This window comes from Narcine bancroftii, chromosome 8, assembly GCF_036971445.1.
Source record: "Narcine bancroftii isolate sNarBan1 chromosome 8, sNarBan1.hap1, whole genome shotgun sequence".
In the NCBI taxonomy this organism is placed as follows: domain Eukaryota; kingdom Metazoa; phylum Chordata; class Chondrichthyes; order Torpediniformes; family Narcinidae; genus Narcine; species Narcine bancroftii.
This window is the reverse complement of record NC_091476.1, coordinates 50,894,324-50,920,714: the sequence shown is the minus strand read 5'-3', so window position 1 is coordinate 50,920,714 and position 26,391 is coordinate 50,894,324.

Sequence of the window (26,391 nt, the reverse complement as noted above, 5' to 3'; positions counted from 1 at the left end):
AGAAAGAGGGCAACCTGAATATGGATTAAGGAGCAGAGTGTACTTCTCCGTCTGTTTGAATGTGGTAGGCAAGGTTAAGAAAGTTTATAATAAAGCAGACTTGATCTTTGGGTTTTATAAATAGTAATATGGCATTTACAAGCAAGAATGCTATTCCAAACCTCAATAAAATTCAGGTTTCGCTGCAAGGTGAAGATTGGATCCAATTCTAATCTCTGGACTAGAAGTGGGATGTGATGACTTGCGAGACAGTGCACGAAGGATTGAGTCTGATCATCTACTTACAAATGAGTTGGGTTTGTTTTCTTTCAGCAGGGAGATTGAGAGGTGACTTGAGAAGTGTTCAGTCAGCTCACCTATAATATTTTTCATATCCTACAACATGTCTCGTCACACTACACCCTGCACTCTGATTCACTGCAACACTATACCCTGCCCTCTCTGACTCACTGCAACAGTGCATCCTGCCATCTTAGATGTACTGCAACCCCACACCCTGCACTCTTTGACTTACTGCAACACCCCAGCCTGCCTTCTTTGACTTACTGCAGCATTGCACACTGCACTTCTATTTTGTTATTGCATTACCTACTGTACTTAAGTAGGATAAAACTTGCCTGGATAGCATGCAAAGTAGAGGTTTTCACAGTACCTCAATACATAAAGTAATGAATTCAATTCCAGATACTTTCCTTGTGTTTTGATGACTGTGAAATGGAAGGCATTTAAAAGGATTGTCAGCACATCTCTGTGAGAAATCACAATCTGGAAATTATTGGTCAAATGGATACTAGAAGCAGATTCAGGTACCATTTTCAAATGTGGATTGGATCACAGCACTGCACAGTACAGGTACTTCTTCAGCCCAATATGTTGTGCCGACCTATATAAAGCAACAATGCATTCTAGGCCCGCCACTGTGTAAAAAAAAACTTCTGTGTCTCTCCTAAACTTTTCTCCACTCACCTTAAACAGATGTCCCGTAATCTTTGTGATTGTTCCCCTGGGGAAGAGGTACTGGCCGTCTAGCCTATCTCTGCCTCTCATAATCTTACTGAATATACCTTTACTGTCTCTCTCATCCTACTTGTCACTCTGAAGAGAAAAGCTCTAGTTCAGTCAATCTTGTTTCATCAGACATGTTCACCATTCCAATTAGATAAATGAAGAATGTTTTTCAGGGCTCTGGGTTGGATCAGGGGCATGGGATCATCTAGATAGCTTCTGGAGAGAGTTGTTGAGGCACTGATGGGATGAATTGCTTCCTTCTGTCATGTTGCTGTGCTTTTGTATTGTAGGATTTAACCAGTGACTTGCCAGATTTAATGACCCACTAGTCAGTGGTAACCAGGTACCCTTCTCTTTATAACCAACTAGCTGCAACTATCTGTCAGCCTTGACTGCACACAATATTTCTGGTGCCCTATTTCCATTAACCAACACTGCAGTTCAGTGAGATATAGTGTCCTCTAACTTTTGGCTCGGAAATAAAAGTGTTGCCTTCATCTTCTGCTCCCTAGGCAGTCCTTCAGCCATGCGATGATCCCCCCCCCCCCCAACCTCCACCCCATCCTCCGTGATCTGACTCGGAGGCCAATGCAGGAACTGAAGACTCTTCCATGGGGCCCTTCTCCACTTTGAGTGACGGGCCACGGATTCCCAGGATTCGGTGGGGATGCTGCAGTTCTTGAGGAAGGTTTTGATCACACCTTTTCCCTGTTTATGTGATATCTCTTCCCAGTCAAAAGCATGGAAATGGAATGAAGTTCCTCTTTTTAAGGTCTGATGTGACCTGCCCAACATATAGCATAGAAACAAGCTCTTTGGCCAACGAAGTCTGTGCTGACCATCAACCACCTATTTATGCTAATCTCACATTGATTCCATTTATTCATTCCCATACATTCCTAAAAGCTCCCCAAAGAATCTTCCACTCATCTATACATAAGGGGCAATTGACAATGGCCAATCAACCTACTGATTTGCATGACTTGGGGATGGGGAGAAAGATGGAGCACCAAGGGAAACCCACTCAACCATGAAGAAGGACACTGATGCCTCCATTTTCTATTAAAGTCTGAGGAAATTTAGCACGTCATTGACTTTCCCCAGGTGCAGTGCGGAAAGTATACTGACTTATGCCTTGGTTTGGAAACCGTTTAGCAGCATGGAAGGATGCAGAAATTGGCAAACACAGCCAAATCCATCACAGGCACTAAACTCCCATCTATTGAAGACACCTGCGTGAGGCACTGCCACAAGAAGGTAGCCAACACCATAACTGTCTCCCTAACACTCTTGTCATAACCTCTTCTTGTTGCTACTTTCAGGCAGAAGGTACAGGAACCTGAAGTTCTGCACCTCCAAGTTCAAGAGAGTTCTTTTTCTAAAAGCTATCAAGCTCCTGACCCTCATTTGAAACTAACTTGAATCATCATTTTTATTTGCACCAACTGCAACTGTGAATATTTATTTATCTATCCTTTTATATTTATGATCTCTTTTTCTGACTCATGGCATTTTGTGGTAACTTTACTGTATGCAATAACAGTTGGTGTTTCGTATGTACCTCTTTGGCTGCAGTATGACAACATTTCTCTCTCTCTCTCTCACACACACACACACACACACACACACACACACACACACACACACACACACACACACACACACACACACACACACACACACACACACACACACACACAGACAGACAAACAGACACACACATGCACTTTTTCTCTCTCTCTCTCTGTCACAGGGAAAATGTATAAATTTGCTGAGAGACATCTTTGCAGTTGTTAGTTATTTGCGTCTCAGAAGCCTATTGGAGATCAAGGAACATGGGTGAAAATGAACAATATCTGACAGATTCAGAAATCTGAAATCAACACAAAGCTCAGCAGGTCAGACAGCACCCGTGGAGAGAGAAATCCCTTGTCCCTCTGTGATGATACGCTGCGGTTTTCCCGTACCTGGGCAATGTTACCATCTGCGGGCACTCGGTGAGCGACCACAATGCAAACCTGAAGAGATTTCTGGACGCAGCCAACGAACGCAACCTGACATACAACAAAGAGAACTGTGTGTTCAGGCCTAGGAAGCTGGCTTTGTTGGGTTACATAGTACAGAACGGGAAGGTGGGACCAGATCCAGCTCGCATGCAGGCCCTGATGGACCTACCCATCCTCATTATGCCCAAATCGCTCAAAAAATGCCTGGGCTTATTTGCCTATTATGTACAGTGGATACCCCAGTATGCAGACACTGAAGAGAGCAAAAGAATTCCCTCTGCCCAGTGAGGCAGTCCAAGCATTTAACAGCCTGCACGATCACTTGGCACACATCACCATGAGGGCTGTAGACAAAACACTCCTCATTGCCTACGCCTCAGATGTCGCCATAGCAGCCACCCTGAACCAGGAGGGGATGCCTGGTGGCTTCTTTTCTTGAATGCTGCAGGGCTCAGAAACCATGCACTCAACAGAGGAAAAAGAGGCCCAGGCCATAGTGGAAGCAGTAAGGCACTGGAGGCATTACCTGGTGGGCAGCTGTTTTACACCGGTCACAGACCAACAGTCGGTAGCTTTCATGTTTGACAACCAGAACAAGGGGAAAATTAAGAATGATAAAATCTTATGTTGGAGGATCAAACTGTCTACTTACTCATATGACATCCGATAACACCCCGGTAAGTTCAATGGGCCCCTGGATGCACTATCCAGAGGTCCTTGCGCAGCCACTCAACACATGCCCCAGCTGCAGAACATCCACAGCGAGCTGGGGCTCCCCGGAGTGACCAGGATGTTCCACTTCATTAAAAATGTCAATCTGCCATTCTCAGCAGAAGAGGTAAGGACTACTAGAAGGGGTTGTCATATATGTGCAGAGTGAAAACCACAGTTCTACCACCAACCTGAGGCAGCCCTTATCAAATCTACCCGGCCATTAGAGCATTTCAGCATTTATTTAAAGGCCTCCTCCAGTTCACCAATAACAACTCTTACTTCCTCACTGTGTTAGATGAGTTCTTCGGGTTCCCCTTCGCCATCCCCTGCGCCGACATTTCCATGGCAGCAGTAATTAAGTGCCTGAAACCCATCTTCATCATGTGTGGATACTCTAACTATATCCACACAGACAGGGGAGCAACCTTCATGAGTGCCGAGCTGCAGCAATACTTCCGAGAGAGGGGGATTGCTACCAGCCGCACCACAATCCACCACCCCCGAGGGAATGGGCAAGAATGGTACCATTTGGAAGACGGTCCTTCTGATACTAAAGTCAAAGGATATCCTGGTATCCAGGTGGCATGAAGTGTTACCCGAGGCGTTACACGCGATACGCTCGTTATTGTGTACTGCCATGAACATGACCCCACATGACAGATTTTTATCTTCACAAGGAAATCGTCCCCAAGCTCGGAGGTGACATGTTGGATGATCTCACCGGGCCCAGAGCTGATCAAGAAACATGGCTGAGTGGATAAGATGGACCTGCTGGTCGAGAGGGAAGAGCTGATCCATGCAAACCAGAACTACGCGTTTGTGATATTCCCCGACAGGAGGAGGACTCCATCTCCATGAGGGACCTGGCGACAGCTGAAGAAGAAGAGGAAGAACCAGAAGAACCCCAGCCTGACCCAATCGACGTACCGTTGGCAACCTTCCAAACACCCACACCCCCCTCAGCCACACAGTGGAGAACAAATGCCACCCCCCCTGGGGACCCCCAACCTACCCAGTATACCCACAACACTTGGCCAAATGACTGCACCCCCCCCCCCCAGCCCAAACCACGCAACCTCTCTAGGAGGTCTCAGAGGGTGCGGAAACCAATGGTACTTGTGAGTAATATCAGGACTTTTGTTAAAGGGGGTGAATGTGATGATACGCTGCGGTACATTACTTGGCCAACTGGTGGCCTAGAGACACGGCACCCGGCCTAATGACATCCAACCATCAAGTGGGCCTAGAGGGTCCATAGTATAAAACCGAGATCTGGGCCATTTGCTCTCTCTCTCTCTCTCTCTCTCTCTCTCCCCGGGATCACTGCTGCAAGCAGCCAGTAGCCAACTAGACCTTTATGCGAGTGGAATAAAGCTGTGTTGCTCCAAACAGTATTGTGTCTGTGTTTTCCTTTGGTGCAGCCTGCCACACCTTCAATGACCTTTCACAGGTGCACCATTGAAAACCGACTTGCTGAGATCAGAAGAAGCTACAGAGGGGGTGAATGTAGCTCAGAGTCTCATACAAACATTCCTCCTTTCCATAGATTCCATCTACATCTTCTACAGCCCAGGAAAGACAGCCTACATGCTAAAGGACGCATCACACCTGAAGCACACTCTTTTCTCCTTCCTCTCATTGGAGAGTAGGTTGAAGAGTGTGAAAGTGCACACCAACAGGTTTAAAGACAGTTACTTCCAAGCAGCCACAAGCTCCCAAAAAAATCTTATAACAGCTTTCATGCCATCTTTGCTTGGAACCTGTTGATTTTTCTTTTCATTGCAATCCTATGGTCCGTAAATTGTGCTCTTTACACAGCTGTGCGAGGAGATATCCTCTTGGTCTGTTCGCAGAAGAACCCTCTCACTGCACTGAATGTTTTGGGAGAAATAAGCAAGCAGAAATGCAAACAGGAAATTATTCAGGTAGAAAGACCCCTCATGGTTAAGCATTTACTGTTTTTCTCTCATCTGACTTGCTGAAGCCACCAAGCCTCAGTGGCTGAGATGCTGTCCACAAGCAATGCCTGCATTTTCCCACACTGAGGCCCCACTCCATCAATTGTAGAGCCCGGGAGAGAATGGGACTGGCACTCAATGTCCACTCAGCATGTTACTGAATGAATGAAGAATTATACAGAGACTTGCATTTGCAGTTTGCCACAGTAATACAATTGACAATAGTCCTCACTTATCCGTGTTTCTCAACATTCATCTTGGAGCTCCATAATCAAGCAGCATATTCCTTCTGAACCTTGATAAACTTCTTGAAATTACAAGTTATGATCTGTCCAGTCTATTCACATTATTTTTTTTCCCTGAAGATATCTGAATCTACAAACTGGCACTCGGTATGTGTAACTCATTTATATCGTTCAATTGAACGTGTCCTCACCTAAAAGAGTGAAGAATCCTTACTGAATTTTCATCGCACCTTCTCATTCTCGTGTTAATGTAGCAACTATTTCTTCTTGTTTTTCACTCTTCCTAAATGGAATAAAAGAAATCTGCATGAAATAACACAATCTGTCAAATGAACTAACCAGCTTACCAGGATCCGATGTGATCTGATCTGCCACACCATTCTTTTTCTTTGGCTTGGCTTCACGGATGAAGATTAATGGACGGGTAATGTCCATGTCAGCTGCAGGCTCGTTTGTGGCTGACAAGTCCGATGCGGGACAGGCAGACACGGTTGCAGCGGTTGCAAGGTAAAACTGGTTGGTTGGGGTTGGGTGTTGGGTTTTTCCTCCTTTGTCTTTTGTCAGTGAGGTGGGCTCTGCGGTCTTCTTCAAAAGAGGTTGCAGCCCGCCGAACTGTGATGCGCCAAGATGCGCGGTTTGAGGCGATATCAGCCCACTGCGGTGGTCAATGTGGCAGGCACCAAGAGATTTCTTTAGGCAGTCCTTATACCTCTTCTTTGGTGCACCTCTGTCTCGGTGGCCAGTGGAGAGCTCGCCATATAACACGATCTTGGGAAGGAAATGGTCCTCCATTCTGGAGACGTGACCTACCCAGCGCAGTTGGATCTTCAGCAGTGTGGATTCGATGCTGTCGGCCTCTGCCATCGTCCTCGATGCTGTTGGCCTCTGCAAAGGCAGACGATGCCGCTTTAGTTGCCCATTCGGAGCCAGCTCTTCAGCGCTTGGCATCCTGTTTTGCGGAAACTGCCAAAATGTTTGGCCTGGAAGTCAGCCTGAAAAAAACTGATGTCCTCCATCAGCCAGCTCCCCACCATGACTACCAGCCCCCCCACATCTCCATCGGGCACACAAAACTCAAAACGGTCAACCAGTTTACCTATCTCGGCTGCACCATTTCATTGGATGCAAGGATCGACAACGAGATAGACAACAGACTCGCCAAGGCAAATAGCGCCTTTTGAAGACTACACAAAAGAGTCTGGAAAAACAACCAACTGAAAAACCTCACAAAGATTAGCGAATACAGAGCTGTTGTCATACCCACACTCCTGTTCGGCTCCGAATCATAGGTCCTCTATCGGCATCACCTACAGCTCCTAGAACGCTTCCACCAGCGTTGTCTCCGCTCCATCCTCAACAGTCATTGGAGCGACTTCATCACCAACATCGAAGTACTCGAGATGGCCACACCATGCAGAACTTTGTTAAAAGCTGTGCTAAAATCCATGTAGACAATATCAACCTTGCTCCTTGATCACCTCCTCTAAATGTTGCGGTGGGGGGGGGGGGGGTACTAGAGTACGTGTATGTAGCAGGGATTGGTGCTTGCTCCCTTGTTGTTTGTCATATATATATATATATATATATATACATCATTTGGATAAGACCTGGCATCTGACACCAAAATTGGTGTTATATTGTGCAGTGGGGAATGTTGTCTCAGATGAAAGCAGGATATTGATCAATTTTTTCCTAAGATAGGGGGTCTAAAACTAGATGGCATAGGTTTAAGATAAGAAGAGGAAGATTTCATGGGGAACTTAGAAGTAAATTTCTCACACAGAGCGGTGGGTATGTGGAATGAGTTGCTAGAAGAAGGGGTAGAGATGGGTACAATCATAATGCCTAAAAGGCAATGTTTAAGAGAAGGTATAGGAATAGGAAAGATTAGAACAGGGGTGGACAACCTTTTTTTTAAACACATTTCACTTTAGGTATTCCCTATGCTCTGTGATTAGTAAGGGATTGCTTAAGTTCGTATGTGAATGGAAAGATAAAGGTTTGAAACCCACTGCTTTAATCATCCCTAATTGACTCGTTATATACCAGGTTCATAACTCCAAAGAAAATTGGCCAATGACAGTTTTTCTCAAGCAAATTATTTCAATAACACTTGGGCTTAGCTCAGTGATTCTCAACCTTCCCTTCCCTCTTACATACCCTTACCTATCACAGAGCACTTATGGCATAGGGAATACTTAAGGTGATATGTGAGTTTTAAAATAAAAAGTTTCCCACCACTAGCCTATTTCAGGGGGTGACCTGTGCACCTGCAGGAAATGCATTGGAGGACAAGACAACACCTGGCTGCTGTCAATCAGCCGACCTAAATGGACCCAGCCCTACCGGTCAGCTGCCATTCATCTGCCGGGATATAAGCCACATCCAACCCCTCGAGGTCAGTCATACGGAGCCAACACAGCTAACCACAGCCAACTGCAGCAGGGACTTTAAGTGGAATAAAGCCTGTTGATCAGTCTTTAAGTCTTGTGTCTGCTTTCTGTATGACAGTGCACCACACCACCCCTGACTTAGAGGGACATGAGCCAAATGTCGGCTGGGATAAATTGGTCCAAGAGCCTGTTTCCACACTATATAACTCCAGAGCTCTATATACTGTGCCCTGATGTTTTCCAGACACACAATGAATTGTCCCCACGTTTGTTGGCCATCTGGAACAAAGAGCTTGGGTTAATGCAGATTATCACATGGATTAAAACAACACACAATCCCAGAACTTGCTCTTTAAATAAGGGTGAATTTAACATGGAAGCAAACACTCTTCTTCTTTGGCTTGGCTTCGCGGACGAAGATTTATGGAGGGGGTAAAAAGTCCACGTCAGCTGCAGGCTCGTTTGTGGCTGACAAGTCAGACACGGTTGCAGCGGTTGCAGGGGAAAATTGGTTGGTTGGGGTTGGGTGTTGGGTTTTTCCTCCTTTGCCTTTTGTCAGTGAGGTGGGCTCTGCGGTCTTCTTCAAAGGAGGTTGCTGCCCGCCAAACTGTGAGGCGCCAAGATGCACGGTTTGAGGCGTTATCAGCCCACTGGCGGTGGTCAATGTGGCAGGCACCAAGAGATTTCTTTAGGCAGTCCTTGTACCTTTTCTTTGGTGCACCTCTGTCACGGTGGCCAGTGGAGAGCTCGCCATATAACACGATCTTGGGAAGGCGATGGTCCTCCATTCTGGAGACGTGACCCACCCAGCGCAGCTGGATCTTCAGCAGCGTGGACTCGATGCTGTCGACCTCTGCCATCTCGAGTACTTCGACGTTAGGGATGAAAGCGCTCCAATGGATGTTGAGGATGGAGCGGAGACAACGCTGGTGGAAGCGTTCTAGGAGCCGTAGGTGATGCTGGTAGAGGACCCATGATTCGGAGCCGAACAGGAGTGTGGGTATGACAACGGCTCTGTATACGCTTATCTTTGTGAGGTTTTTCAGTTGGTTGTTTTTCCAGACTCTTTTGTGTAGTCTTCCAAAGGCGCTATTTGCCTTGGCGAGTCTGTTGTCTATCTCATTGTCGATCCTTGCATCTGATGAAATGGTGCAGCCGAGATAGGTAAACTGGTTGACCGTTTTGAGTTTTGTGTGCCCGATGGAGATGTGGGGGGGCTGGTAGTCATGGTGGGGAGCTGGCTGATGGAGGACCTCAGTTTTCTTCAGGCTGACTTCCAGGCCAAACATTTTGGCAGTTTCCGCAAAGCAGGACGTCAAGCGCTGAAGAGCTGGCTCTGAATGAAAGCAAACACTACTGCATTAAAAAATAATCAAGATTTTTTTGAGCTGAAGGTTGAGGAAAAATCTAAATTGACAGTGCCTGCCATAATTTCCTTACCCAAGCAAATTGTGGTCCATTAACATTCAGCAAGCAAGTAGAAGTAATGATCGGAAGTCCCCATGTGACATGCCCATTATAACATGAGGAATTCTGCTGTCTGGGGAAGGAGGAGATCTTCTGTTGTCAGGTCTCATATGAAGAGCTAATCTCAACTGGTCAACCTGAGATAGTTGTGGAAGCAAATTCATCTCCAAGGTTCAAAGTACAACCATGTCGCTGTACAAACAGTTCAGAAAAAAAAACTAGCTTTGCAAAGCCATGGGAGAGTTGGGACAAAAGCCCAGTCACATTTTTAAAGACTTATCCCACCTCTGTCCAACTCTCTTCTCTCCATGCCCAGCCCCGCCATCCCCTATCCTCATCAGGTAGAAGATACTTGACTTTGAAAATACAGGCCAACAGATTCGAGAACATTTTCTTTCCCACCATTGAATAAACCTCTCATTAGTAAAATTGTGCTGCATTGCCCTGTTTCATAGAACATAGAATTCTACAGCCTAGTACAGGCCCTTTGTCTCAGAGTTGTGCTGATTTAATAACCTAATCTAACAACTGCCTAGAATTCCCCTACTGCATAACCCACCATTTTTCTCAATTCCATCTCTTAGTCTTTTAACAGATCCTATTGTAACTGCCTCCCCCACTGTTGCCAGCAGCATATTTCATGCACCCACAACTCTCAATGCAATAAACTTGCCTCTCACATCACCGCCGCCCCCCCTGAACTTACTCCCAAGAACCTTAAAACTATTATCCCCTCATGTTAACCATTTCAGCCCATGGGAACAAAAAAACTGGCCATCACGCGATCAATCCCTCTCTATCAGGTCACTCCTCATTCTCTATCATCCAAAGAGAGAAGACCAAGTTTATTCAACCTATTCTCATGAAACATTCTGTCCAATGCAGGCAACATGCTTGTATATTTCCTCTGCAGTCTCTCCGTCGTATCCACACTTTCCTGTATTGAAATGGCCAGAGCTGAACACAATATTCCAAGTGGGGGCAATTCATGGTCTTATATACCTGCAACATCACCTCATTGTTCTTGGACTTGATCCCAAGCTTAATGAAGGTCAACACACCTTACACCTTCTTCTCACAAGATGACAAGTTATAGGAGCTGAACTAGGCCCAATGGCCCATCTGCTCCGCCATTCCATTCATGAGCTGACCCATACTCCCACTCAGCCCATTCCCTGCATTCTCCCAGTATCCGTTGATGCCCTGACATGTGGAAGTGTGTGTGTGTGTGTGGGTGTGGTGTGTGTGTGGGAGGGTGTGTTGGTGTGTGTGTGTGTGTGTGTGTATGTGTGTGCGTGTGTGTGTGTGTGTGTGTGTGTGTGTGTGTGTGTGTGTGTGTGTGTGTGTGTGTGTGTGTGTGTGTGTCTGAGAGGGAAAGAGAGAGAGAGAGAGAGAGAGAGAGTAGCCCTTCATACACAGAGATCCTGTAATACTGTCATTGATTCGGTGCTGTGTCTACCTCTACTGCTGGTTTAAAGGCGAAACTACAATGACCCCTCACCCCTCATTTCATGTTTGTACCTTATACACAGAATGGTGAGGCGCAATAAAGGCACAATATTCTCACCTTGAAGAGGCTGTGTAAAAGAGGCTAGAGAGAGAGAGTGCATGCTTGGCTTTTTCAATAGCATTAAAGAAGAACCATAGAAAACTACAGCACAGAAAACAGGCCATTCGGCCCTTCTAGTCTGTGCTGAAACATCATACCTTTAGTCTCACTGATCTGCACCTGTTCCATAACCCTCCGACCTCTCCCATCCATGCATTTATCCAATTTATATTTAAAACTTGAGTAACCCGTTTGTGTGACCTGTGAAGACTAATCGTGCATCAGCTCACCTATGGGCAGATCTGACCATTGATTGGCACCTGGAGGGCCAATCACACATCAGCCTCACAGGTATGCAGATTTAACCCTTGGTTGGCAGGTGAGGTGACTTCCGCCTAGGCTGAAACCAGAGAGCTCACATGACCCTCTGCAATTCACAATCCCCCCCAGATTCCAGACAGAGAGATCCGCACAACCCCCCACAATCCATGTTCCCATTAAGTTCCAGACTGTAGAGGCCACATGACCCTCCACAATCCACACTACAACCACACCCTACATATCTCTGTTGGACAAAGTATTCACATTTATTTCCTCTGACATTGGAACACAGTGACTGCATTGAAAGAAGCTATTTGTTGGAGTGCAGGAAGATGAGGAGTAATCTCACAGGGGTGTACAAAATCATAGGAGAAATAGATTGGGTTAACACAGAGAGTGTTTTGCCCAGACTCAGGGAATGGGTTTAAGGTGAAATGGGAGAGAATTAATAGGAACTTAAGGGGCAACTTTTTTTATATGGAGGGAAGTGGGTATATGGAATAGGATGAAGTTGAGGTAGATACTATGGCAACATTTAAGAAACATTTAGATGGACATGGATTGAATGGATTTTAAAGGGATTTGCAGGCAGGTGTGACTGGGCAATTTTGTTTGTCATGGGTAAGTTGGGCCAAAGAGCCTGTTTATGAGTCTAATGTTGAAGAAACATGGAGGCTGCAGAGGACTGAGACAAATAAGAAGAATGAGTAGAGAAGTAGCAAATTAAATATAATGTTCAAAAGTATATGGTCAAGTAATTTGGTAGAAGAGATAATTGGGGAAACAACTTTTAAAATGGGTAGAAAATTGAAAATATCTAGATGCAAGAGGACCTGATGCAGATTAGCCTTAAGGTAAGCCTACATGGTCACTTGGTGGTGAAGAAGGTGAGTTTCAATGTTGGCATTCATTTCAACAGGAATAGATGTGATGTTGAGGCTTTATAAGGCCCTGGTGAGACCTCACTTGGAGTATTGTGAGCAGTTGTGGGCTCCTCATTTAAAAAAGTATGTGCTGACTTTGGAGAGGGTTCAGAGGAGGTTCGCAAGGATGGTTCCAGGAATTAAAGGGTTATCATATGAGGAGTGTTTGACAGCTCTTGGCTTGATCTCGTTGGAATTAGGATAATGAGGTGGGGGGGGGTCTCATCGAAACATTTGAATGTTGAAAGGCACAGACAGAATAGATGTAGAAAGGTTGTTTCCCAGGGTGGGAGAGTCTAGGACAAGAGGGCCCAACTTGAGGATTAAAAGGCATCCACTTAGAACAGAAATGCATCAGAATTTCTTCAGCCAGTGCTTGGTAAATCTGTGGGATTTGTTGCCACAGCTGGTTGAAGAGGTCAGGTCATTGGGTATATGTAAGACAGAGATTAGCCAGGGCATCAAGGCTTATCACTGCCATCGGGCAGTGGGGCTGAGTGTGAAAATGGATCAGCTCATGATTAAATACAGGAGAGGACTTGATGGGCTGAATAGCCTATTTCTGCTTCTATTTCTTATGGTCTTTTGGACACAGCATGAGTTGCAGTTACGGACTCAGGCTACTGCAACAACACCTCTAAAACTGACTGCCTGTACCATCAAGAAGGGCTGAGGGCATTAGGTGAAGCACCTCCATTCCAACTTCCTTTCCGATCTCTGACTCTTGAGTCAAGCTGTCATCATTGGAGAATGTTCAAAATCTTACACACGAGAGGCTGCAGATGCTGGAATCTGGAGCAAAAAACAAGGAATCAAAACAGTCTTTTACTTCAGTTAAACGCAATCTGCTGGAGGAACTCAACAGGTCGAGCAGGATCAGGGCCGGGTTGGGTGGGGTGGGGTGGAGGGGAAAAAGAATGGTCAATGTTTAGAGCAAAAACTAAAGGACTGAGGAAAGCTAGTACAGGAGCCGGTGTGAAGAGGACAAGGTGGCAGGGGCGAGGCAGAGGCCCCACATGAGATTGTCCAATGAGGCAGAGGTCTGACAGATGCCACGCAAAGGGAAAGGGAGAAGCAAGAGCAATGAAGGGGATCAGGTGGAGGAATATGTGTGATACAGAGTGGAGTGGGGGCCAGCACTCGAATCTGCTGAGCAGAGAAGGTGGGAGACCAAATGCAACTGAAGGAGGCTTGGGAGTTGGGGTGGGGTGGAAAAGAAAGCAGAAAAATTCAGAGGGGAGATGGTGGTGGTGGTGGGGGAGGGGGGTCAAACTTAGTGGCGTAGCTAGAGGGAACAACCGCTCCACCTGAGCACAGTCCTCTAAAGTGGCGCCTTCTCAACAATTTTTTTTAACTTATTTACCCCTCAAATTCTATGTGCCCATATTTACGAATTGTTGGTTTGAAGATATCAACTCCCAATATATTCTGGTGATGATTCTTGGCTTCACGGCTGAAAAGTTGAATTTAATGCATAAATTATGATCTTCTTTCTTCTTTTAGTGAGTTTAGGGGGAGGAGGGGGGGCTGTAGGGGAGTAATGCGGAGGGAGAGGGGGTTGGATTTTTTTATATGCACATATATTGTCCACATATATTTGTCCTTTAATGTATTTTATTATAATTGAATGTAATTTTGGTTTCAAACTTTTAAAATAAAGTATACAAAAAAGTCTATTTTTTTACTCTTTAGTTCCCCTGTGCAATAAAAGTTGAACCTCTATTTTTTTTAATTGTTATTTTTTAATTTTATCACAATGCCTTGGAAGCACTTTCTGGATTCATTCTTGACTTTATTCAACCAACCTCCCGGTGTTTTGAACTGTGCGCTGTCTTCTGTGGTGCGCTGGGACCCTGGCATCTGGGGAACCGAAACAAACCATGATGTTGTCACCTCCCCCCTGACGCTGGATGATCCTGTGGAAGTTCATCTTTTTCATGTCACGAGTCACAACCCTAGGGATATGTAATGACATCATTGCTGAAACGTGAAATTAATGAATGTAGAATAGAATTACACATATTATAGCTAGGTAATAAAATATTTTGCGTAGTAACCATATAACCATCTACAGCACAGAAACAGGCCAGTTCGACCCTTCTAGCCCGTGCTGAACATTTTCTCCCACCTAGTCCCACTGACCTGTATTTAGCCCATAACCTTCCACATCTCTCCCATCCATATACCTATCCAACCTATCCTTGAATATTAACATTGATCCCACTTCTATCACCGTTGCCGGAAGTTCATTCCATACCCCCACCACTCTCTGCGTGAAGAAATTTCCCCTTATGTTTCTCCTAAACTTTTCCCCTTTTACTCTCAATCTATGCCCTCTTGTTTGAATCTCCCCCACTCTCAGTGGAAAAAGCCTGTCACATTGACTCTATCTGTCCCCCTTATAATTTTGAATACCTCTATCAAATTACCCCTCAACCTTCTACGCTCCAGGGAATAAAGTCCCAGCCTGCTCAACCTTTCCCTGTAACTCATACCCTGAAACCCCGGCAACATTTTCATAATGTAAGAGAAAAGAGTGTGTGTTTATGAGCCAAAACACTTTGGCACCTGTAACCTGGCCCATGCACTTTCCTTGCTCTCCTACCATGGGTGCAATCTTCATTCTCCTGACTTTTGGTACTGTAGCCAAAGATTGTTTTTCTGATAAAGAATGCCATGGAGAAAGACACTAAGGAGAAGAAACTATCTGGGTGGAACAGAAAGATGTAAACCTGCATCTTCTTTGTGTTTTGACGTTAAGTACAAAATTAAAATGTATACTGAACTTAAAATTATTTGGTATGTGTCATGGTGCCTTTTTTACGTGCTCATTCCCCCTAACTTTAGAACTTGGCTACACCCCTGGTCAAACCAAAGAGGAGGTGGGGGGTGAGGGGTGGGAAGATCATGCACTGAGGATAATATTTTCTTCTTTCTTGATGAAGGTTTCTTTCCCAAAATGTTGACCATTCTTTCTCTCCCACTGATGTTATTCTAACCACTGAGTTCGTCCAGCGAATTATTTGTTGGTGAACTTTTACCCATGCCCCGTCGCATGTAAGCGGGCGCCTGCATAAGTATGATTTGCCTGTTTTATATATTAAGCGATGTGATGGCATTGAGGAAGACTGAAGGAAAGCAAGATTGAATAAAATGAACTGGACCCACAGCTAAGTTTGTTAGTTCCTTGTTTTATTCTGAGCACAGCAGTTCCACACAGAGACAAGTCTGAGATCTCTGAACAGGATTGAAGTTAACTAATCCACCTTCCCAAGGGTTTCCCAGGCTGCTTTTATGTTGGATTAATGCTCAATTAATGACACCACTTTATGTGTTCTTCTTCAACAGGGAAAATTAGTTGACTTAGGCCCTTTTATAGTGAAAATTAGCAATTTGTAAAGACAGGTTTCCTCTGCCTTTAAGATGTTCCACTTAACTGTATAAAAGGTCCAAAAGTGGATAAGCTGACCCAATGAGCTCCAGGTTCCCTCCGCCAAGGGCAGAAATGTCAGAGATGGAGCGAAGTTGCTCCACTGCCTTCATAAGACGATTGCCGCTGAAAGCGGCTGCAAAGGGGGAGGGCTGATGATGTCGCGATGACATCGTTAGCCCACGACCCAAGCACGAATCTTAAAGTAAAAGTACACAATGCTGGAGAAACTCAGCAGGTCAAATAGAGTAAAAACACAAAATGCCAGACCCATCTGCGAACTTGGCGCTTTCCCTTCCCGGGGCATATGTTCCACGTCACGGTGGCGGGCGGCACCTTGCCTCCCCCTGGAAGCCGGCTCGGGAATCTCCCTACATAAAAGGACTGCGTGATTCTCCTTAGCCATTCTCCGCATAATAGGTTAATTTACCTTTCTTCTAAAAACTTGAGCAGGTGATAACATGTCATTAAAAACCCCTTCATACTCTTATGCCCTGATGCCCGGCCCTTGATCTGAAACGATAAATTTCTCCCTTTCTCCACAGTTTATGAGTGACTCACTGGGTATTTCCGACATTTCTGACTGTTTTAAATGACATTGCTGCTGTTCATGTTTAGAAGTGCCTATTGTAGCCCCAGGCTATGATAGAAAGTTGAGGAGCTTGAAACTTTGGAAGGCCTCCGCTCCTGACTAAATATTTCTTTCTTTGGCTTGGCTTCGCGGACGAAGATTTATGGAGGGGGTAAAAAGTCCACGTCAGCTGCAGGCTCGTTTGTGGCTGACAAGTCCGATGCGGGACAGGCAGACACGATTGCAGCGGTTGCAGGGGAAAATTGGTTGGTTGGGGTTGGGTGTTGGGTTTTTCCTCCTTTGCCTTTTGTCAGTATTTAATCTTGCATTAAATACACAGCAGTAAAAGCTGAAAATAAGCTGAACAGTAGGGAAATACAAAATAAAAATAAACAAAATGCTGGAAATATTCAGATTGTCAGTCACTCTCTGCGGGAAGAGAAAGAGAATTTAAAAAAAAGACAGCGGTGTTGCCCAAATTGCTGTAACAGCTAGTGTGGAGCATGGAGAGTGAGAAGCAGACACATTGCTGCTCCAAAGGGTTCAACTGCACAGCCCTAATGTCGTTGGGTGCCATGACCTCATTGAATGGGGGAGCAGGATCGACGGGCCGGGTGGCCTTCTCCTGCTCCTACTTCTTATGCTTTAAATGGCTTATTAATGGAGTTGCAACCGTGGAGGTCTGTGCCCAAGATGATGTCATCTGTACTGGGCAGCGTAACACGATGGCTGGAAGACTGCGGGGGAGCAGCAGACCAGCGCAGGGCACCAAAAATTGCGGAGCACATCTTTCTGCCGCCCCCACCCCCCACATCGAGAAGGAGAAGTAGAGGAGATGACCCCACAAGACAGTGACCACGACAGTGGACCCAAAGAGGCTGCAGGCTGCTGGAGGTAGGCTCATTGGAACTTGGATTTGAGAGAGTGCTAAGGGAAATTAGGGATCCCAAAGGTCCTTGGATGCTGGAGGCTGCCCGATTGTATTGGAGATTTGGATCTGGAGCTTGAGTTGCTGATGGTTTGAACTGGAGCCTGTGTGTTTGCAGAGGCTGTGGGAGCGCTGCAGGTGAATCCACGGACACTCGGTGTCTCTGAGGGGACTGTCTTTTGTTTCTCTTTCTCCTATTGTTAGGGGAGCAATTTTGATGGCAACTCTTTGCCTTACTGCAGATAAAAGTTGAAGTATATCATGTATATTAGATTTTTAATGTATTATTATGTGACAATAAAAGGAACCTTTGAACTCTTTAAAATTAATATTTTCCAGTCTGAGACCCCTTGCCTGAACCTTAGTAGAAATAAGAAATCAGTAGCACTTCAGATATTTCAGATAATTGCTCTGTTTAAATTTAATGGATTTCTGTGTTTTCATTTATATTCACACTAATCATGGACTGCTCCAACACCACAAGAGGTTGTAGCACTGCAACGACCCTTCTCTCTTGCACTATGATAACTGCTTATATTTATTACTGATCTTTGTACTATTATGGACGCTGAATAACTTTATCTTTGGACCAGGGACAGGACTGAAATGCAGCGGGAGAGAGAAGAGCACGCTGTGGGAAGCGCTGAAGCCATGGGCTGGGAGAATCGACAGCTGTCAGGAGCGTGAGAGCCCCATGCCGAAGCCGGTGGGATCATGGAGAGCACGCCTGCTGCTGTTAACCCCTCTCCACCAATCAAGAGAGCTGAAGGCACGCGCTGGGGCAGTGGAAGAGCCCAGCACGCTGTTTGAACTGTCAGAAAGATGACAGTTGGACAGCGGCTAGTCGTATGGTCAGTCTGTATGTGTGGGTGCCTGGCAGCTTCAGCAGGCAGGAAGCTGACTTGTTTTGTTCATTGGTGCCAACACTGCCGTGAGCATTTTTCAGTGTGCTCACTCAACAGCTTCAGTTAGAAGAAAGGAGACTGAGCTGCTTTGTCCATGGTGCCAGCTTTGTCCGTGGTGACACTCTAATTCCCAGAGTGTGTGTGTGTGTGTGTGTGTGTGTGTGTGTGTGTGTGTGAGTGTGTGTGTGTGTGTCTCCGACTTGTGCTTCTCCAGTCCCCTTTCAAGAGGAGGACTTCATGTGGCAGAAGTAACTTGATAAACGAAACAGGCTTTCAGAGGAGAAGACTCGTGATAGAATGTCACTTGGCAACCCTAGAAAGGGTTTTGGAGGTGTAGACCTAGTGTTAGTGACTAGGAGGTCACTGTGTGAAAAGTTCCTTTGTGAAGAAAAAGGTGGTCATTACCACATTAGAAAACTCAGAACAGTCTCTTGTATTCCCTACCAAGGTCGTAAGTCTGCAGTGATAATAGTCATCTCTCTCTACGACCTGTACGCAATTAAACACAGAAATCCATGCCTGGAGTCCAGATTCTGTGGACTGTTCTTTGACTGACTGACTTGAGGTTTTATTTTAGGAGTTTTTCTTTGAGTCATTTTGGGCTCAGACTGTAATGGTCTGGGGTTTTTTCCCCACATGCATGTTATAAATATCTGTTCATATATAGTTGCCATAAAGGGTTATGGTTAGGTATTGTTTATGGATTTAATTCTATTGTTGACAATTGTTAATACATCTTGAGTTAAACTTAGCCCATCTGCTTATGCCTCTTTCAATTGCTTCTGGTGAGGCATAACAGGACTTATTATCTCTTTTTCAATTTGATGTACACTATTGTAGTTTTTTTTTAAGAAGTTTGTCATAAAAACTGAGGGTTTGGAATGTGAAGGATGGAAACTTAGATCAATGTGAAGGAGGTCAACTCAACATCATGGGTCAAAGTGCCTGCACTGTGTTGTAAAGTTCCGTGTACTATGCTCTAAGACGTTCATCATTTGTCCATTGCTGTCGATAAAGACCTCAACACAATTAGTCACGTTAAGATGATCCTACTGAGCTACATGCAGCGGCTAAGTGTGCAACCCCATGGTGCTCTGGGACTGACAGAAATTGTGGAGGAGATGTTCTTGACAATCAGCATGGACTGGGATCTGGAGGTGAGGAAATCCAGGATCTAGTTACACAGTGGGTTATTGAGGCCCAGGTCTTGGAGCTTACTGATTAGTTTTGAGGGAATATTTGTTTTGAATGCCTTACTATAGTCAATAAAGAGCACGTATATCTGGAGTGAGACTGGGAAAAGGGACACTTCTCTGCTGAAAAGTGAATAATTTATTGAGCAAACCAAAAAAAAACCAACAGACCTGTTTGACCTTGTGTAGGTTGCCTGCAAATTACATATCGGCCCACGACAGCACTGATTGACATGGTTTCTGCACAATTCTAGTGAGAACCAATATCATCTTCGCACTGAATAGGTCTTCCACTGCATTGCAATGTGGGAAAACAATCTGCCAGTTCATTATGACATCTAACTGGATGTGAGGGAGAGCATCTCCAACAAATAACACCAATTTAAAGATAGCAAATATAACAGCACTGTTGTCAAAGTAGGAAACTGGAATCATGAACCTCACGCTTTTGTTATTATGGCACCTACGACCCTGTGCTGTCTGTAGGGAGTTTGCACAATCTCCTCATGTCTATGTGGGTTTCATCCGGGCGCTTCGGTTTGTTCCCATCCTCCAATATGTATGAAGTTGTAGGTTAATTGGGTGTAATTGGGCAGCGCAGGCTTGTGGGCTGGAAGGGCTTGTTTCTGTGCTGTATGTTTAAATCTAAAAATAAATTGCGTCGGTGTGAATTAAAAGGATTGGCACCAAATGAACAATAACAAACATGGAAAGAAATCTTGAAACAGCTCCTGACTTCTGGAGCAGTCTGTGAGCACCTTCTATGTTTTCCTTGTGACCGCATGAGCTCCTCCTGGGTTCTCAGATTTTCCAAACATCCCAAAGACATGGGAGGTTAATTTACCACTGTAAATTAAACTCTTACAATACAGCTTTCCCTTGGAACTGCATTCACACTCATATCTGGCACAGTTCCAGTGAAAACTGAATAATTTTGTTGAGCAAACCAGAGGGAGGGGCAGAATTACTAACCTTATGCAGGTAACCAGGCCATTGCATGTGTGTAGCTAACCCCTATGCTAACCATGCCACCCTATCTTCACCTTAACTATGTTAAGGACACTGTTTGTCCAGCTGAGTTTCTACAGCATTGTGTTTTTACTGCAATCATGGTGTCTGCGAATTTTCATGGTTTAAAAATGGCATATGGATTTTCACATTGATTGTTGAGGTTGGTAGTTCAGTGCAGAAAATTTTCACCCTGAATAAAGATCCTACTTTTTAAATATAACCATATAACCATATAACAATTACAGAATGGAAACAGGCCATCTTGGCCCCTCTAGATCTCACTGATTTAAGTGATCTCCTCTAGTCCCACCTACCTGCTCCCTGTCCATAACCCTCCAATCCCATCACATCCATGCACCTATCCAACCTTCTCTTAAATGACAAAATTGACCCTGCTGCAACCACCTCTTCTGGAAGGTCATTCCACTCAGCCACCCCTCTCTGAGTGAAGAAGCTTCCTCTCATGTTTCTTCTAAACTTTTTCTCCCTAACCCTTAACTTATGACCCCTCATTCCAATCTCACCTACCCTCAGGGGGAAGAGCCTATTCATATCTACTCTATTTATCCCATAATTTTAAATAGCTCTATCAAATCTCCCCTCAAACTTCTATGCTCTAATGAATAAATACCCAGTCTAATCAATTTTTTTTTGTATTTTAGAGATGCAATCCAGGCAACATTTTAGTAAATCTTCTCTGCGCCCTCTCTACCATATTAATATCCTTCCTATAATTTGGAAACCAGAACTGTACACAGTATTCCAAATTTGGCCTCACCAATGCCTTGAACAGTCTCAACATCACTTCTCAACTCCTATATTCTATGCTTTGATTTATAAAGGCCAGCATACCAAAATCCTTCTTTACCACCCTATCTACATGAGAATTCACTTTCACAGAACGATGAACAGTTATTCCAAGATATCTCTGTTTCTCTGCTTTCCTCAATGCCCTCCCCTTCACTGCATATATCCTGTTTTGATTCAACAAGATTTGTCAAACATGATCTTCCCCTCACAAACCCATGTTGGGTGTCCCTGATGAGTCCCTGCCCCTCTAGATACTTATACATATTATCTCCAAGAATACTTTCCATTATGTTTTTTTTTACACAAATAATTATGGTACCTTTCTAAGCTTCATTTAAAACCCATACAATCACTTATTATGGCTATAACTTCCTATTTTAGCTATTTTTAATGTGCTTGGTCTGCCATGTCTCAGTGTACCCCTGGGATGTATCCTGGATTCAACCTGTAGCCAGTATGGCCATCCTTGTCTGAGCGTGGCTTGACAATCAGAGAGGGCCTGTGGTGGATGGTGAAATTGTAGGAGCACCGTGAATGTATTTCCAATTAATCTGTCCCTGCTAAAAACATTATTTATATCTATGGCATGAAACTAAATTGCAAGATTTCCTTTTCTGAGAAATAAGCTTATTTTATCAAACTAATCCTATACCCAATGCAAATAAAAACATAATTTCTGTTGCTCATGGTTATACATTGCTCTAATATTAGTACAGTACCTTTCAACATTAACTACTAAATCTGTTCAATATATAAAACAAGTTGTTATATTGTGCAAAATCATGTAAGATCATTCTGTAATTTAGAGTCAAAACCAATCGAGAGTAAATCAAGGTTTGAAAAAGTTCATAACTTACAAAGTCAAGAATTCATTTATGGCTTTAATTAACACTGTGTACAGCTTAAAGTTTGCAGAATTGTTTTCTGTTGATTTAATTTTTTTTGCCAATTTTAGCCAGTTGTGTGCAGATCATTTATCAGTTTTAACCTTTCAGCAAAACTAACTGTCTTTCATTTAAAAAAAAACACACCAAAGTGCTGGAAGAATTCACCCGGTCTTTTCAGCATTCATAAAAAGCAAAGTTAGATTGTCGACGTTTCAGGCATGAGCCCTTCCTCAAGGAAGAAACAGAATGAACCAGAAGCAGGAATCTCGTAAAGTCTCAGAATTCAAACCATGGGGGAGGAATCCAGCCCAACAAAAGGTCTTCATTGGATGTGATAAGGGATGAGGTAAGAATTTATCATGTCTGTGCAAAAGGAGATGGGGAAGGGAGAGACAGCTGGGGGAAGGTGACGGGTGGGGGGAAGAAGTGGGAGGGGGTGGGGGAGGGGTTTAACAAAAGCCAGTGAAATCAATATTAATGCCATCCAGTTGGAGGGGGCCCAGTCGGATGATGAGGTGTCGTTCCTCCTTTTTTGCGGGTGGTCTCAGTCTGGCAGTTCATGAGACCATGGACAGATATGTCAGCAAGGGAATGGGATGGAGAATTGAAATGGGTGGCCACTGGGAGATCCACGCTATTGTGGTGGACACTCTGCCAGTCTGCGTCCAGTCACTCTGATCTAGAGGAGATTATAACGAGAGCACTGGATGCAGTAGTATTCCTTTTCTGTGCCATGTTACTCCATACATCTATGAATGCACATTTAACCAAGTTTAACAAAAAACAAGTGTTAAAATAGAGGAAGCTTCTAATGTTACCAAGATATCTGAGGATTGGGAAAGTTTAGAAAGCAGTAATATTTGGGCAGCATTTGTTATGTGAGAAAATTTAGAATGGTCTGTGGTGTCCCAGTGAAGGTTTTGGGAGGAGGGGAAGTAGGCGGAGGTATTAGGACCTTTTATTGGAAAGGGGAGGCAAGGTGCCAAGGGTCAGAAATAGCTGGCACTGATGATGAAGGGTTGCAGTGGGTTGGGGGATCTGGAGGTCTCCCTCCATGGTTTGTGCAATTGATGCATCAGGATATTGGGTGGTCAGGGAGCTATGGTCAGATAGCAAAAGGTTATCAAGGACATTAGGGGAAGATATGGAGGGCATGGGGGATCCATCCATTGTATAATATTGCCCTGTTATCCCAGAAGTGGTGAACAATATCATTTCAATTTGCCCAGCTGTGTTTTCTGTAATGGCAGCGCTGCCTCCGGTGGGGACTCGTGGGAGGGGAGACACAGCACTGCTCCAAAGGGTTCAACCACCAGTCCTAATGATGGTGGCTCTGTGCATGCATTTAACGGCCTGTTAGAGAAGCTGATGGTGTTTTTAAACTAAAGTCCTGCAACCATGGGCCTGAGCCCAAAATGGTGGTACACATGCTCAGTAGCAACTATGAGGGATTGCATGCTCCAGGGGAGAAGTAGACACCAGAAATGGGAAGAGCACCTCTCTCCTCCCTATCTCCCCCCTCCCATGGAGAAGGAAAACTGGAGGAGATGACCTGCAGGACGGTGACCACGATGGCGGACCAGCAAGGGGTTCAATGGTGAGGGACCCACACAGGATGCAGGCGACTTGCGGTCGGGGGTACCTCCATGGGCTGAGGGTTCCTGGAGACTGGCTCATAGGAACCAGGTATTGGAGCCGGGATTCGAGAGGGTGCTGGGAGGAAAAAGGGCTCCTGTGGGGCTTCAGGTGCTGAAGGCTTTCCTGATCACATCTGGGATATGGATCTGGAGTTCAGGTTGCCAATGGATCGAGCGGGAGCCGACGCAGCTGCGGAGACTGCGGGAGGGTTGGATTCAAGAACACTTAGTGACTCTGAGGGGACTGTCTTTCAGGCGGACAACAATTTTGTGTGATAAGTTCTGTAGTATTACATGACCATAAAGGAATCTTGAAATGTTATCACTTCACCCTGGCTTGGAAATCACTGACAGGATATGAGAACTTCTGACTGAATTTTCAAGAAGACGCAAATTGACCTAGAAATGAGTCATCTTATTTTGACCCTGAACAAAAAAATTATCAGACATTGGTAAGGAAAACTATTTGCAATTTGGTTTCTTGGCTGAAGGATTTTTTTTTGTATGTGAAAAGTACAGCGAAATATAATTGAGCAAATCATTGCTTTGCTTTTCAGAGAACATCAGAAAATAGGAGTGGGAGGACGGTCAAGCCAGCCCTATTGTTTAATGTGATATTGACCAATCTGCCCCAGGCCTAGACTCTTGTCATGGTTCCAGGATCTTGTAAACAAGTTCACGTCTGATCAGGTCATTGAGTACAGGAGCAAGAAAGTCATATTACAGCTTCACGAGGCATTGGTGAGATCACACTTGGAGCATTGCATGCAGTTCTGATCTTCCTAAGCTGGAAAGGCTGCAGAAAATATTCAAGAGAATGTTATTGGAACTCTAGGGATTGAATTATAAGGAGAGGCTGGACAGGCTGGGACCCTTCTCCCTGGGACATTGGGGGAATCTTATAATATCATGAGTGAATAGATGAGGTAAATAGTCATTGTCTTTTTCCCAGGGAGGTGAATCTAAAACTAGAGGGTAGACATTTAAGATGAAAGGAGAAAGATGTTTAGGGACCTGAGGATCATCTTTTTTGGACAGAAATTGGTGGGCATATGGAATAAACTGACAGGGCAAGGGTAATTGTAACCATTAGAAGGTTATCAGTGCTGCAATGATGCAGGTTTGATTCATTTAAATTTGATTAAATCTCCCCAGAGTTGGAATGGACACCACAGACTTGTGTTCGACTCACCCCGACCAGAAGGGTTCAGTGTTGGCGACGAGACCATAAGCAACAGCAGAAAAACCGGGGAGTTCTGTGTGTCAGGTTATGGCGAAAACTGCTCAGCCCAGTGCTACCAAGTATTTTTTCTTGTTAATACTCAGTCTTTGGTGAACAAAATGGATGAGTTGAAGATTTGGGTCCTCACACTGGAAAGACTCGTAACCTATAATGTAATGTTTTTTACAGAGACATAGCTCAATAGCGGGATACCAGATAACGTGGTTAAATTGGAAGGTTGAACAATTTTCAGGGCTGAAAGGATAAGTAAGTCAGGTGGGTTGTGCATCTACGTAAATTAACTATGGTGCACTAACTCTACCACTGGTAACACTCACTGCTCTGTAGATCTGGAGTATCTAATTATCAAGTGAGGGTCTTTATACCTATGAGGAGAATTTACTTGTATCATTCCTGTACCAGTTTATTCACCTCTGGTTGCGAATGCTAAAGCAGCCATGAAAGCCTTTAGGGCTGTTATTGGCAAAGTTGCAGACATTACATCCAGATGGTGCCTTTATTGTGTCTGGAGATTTTAATCACTGTAATTTATGCTCTGTGCTCCCAAGATTTAATCTAAATATGACATGTAATACAAGAGGGAATAAAACATTGGATCAGGTTTACACAAATGTGGCTGACGTGTACAGAACCACTACCTTCCCTCTCTTGGGTCAGTCTGACCATCTTTCATTGTTCATGGTTCCCAAGTACAGCCCAGTCACAAACAGGTTAAACTCGTAACTAAGGCTGTTAAGATCTGGCTGGAGGGGGCTGACTCTTCATTGGAGTGCGTTTGCCACTCATGCCACTGCAGACTCTCAGGTCGACGTCAATGTATGCACCAACTTTGTTATTGGGTATTGTTAAGAGCCCAAAGGACCCCAACACCCAGCAATAATAGACATTCACCAAGACAAGTAGTTAAGTTGCTTTTAATTATCTTTAAGCATGAAAACAGAATCAAACTTTAAATTATCTCTATAAACTTAACTAACCCAACTTAACTCCCTTCTAAATTTAAGCGCATGTGTATGTAATGTGTGGGCAAATTTAAAAAAAAGTTATTTGATTCACAGTTCAATCTCAATTCTCATTCTTCCAAGTTCTCTGGTTGCAGGCAATTCTTATACTGTGCACAGAATTTAACATATAAACTTCACCAGGCTTTGATGCTCGAAACATAAATGTTTACTGCTCAGAAAAGATCTTT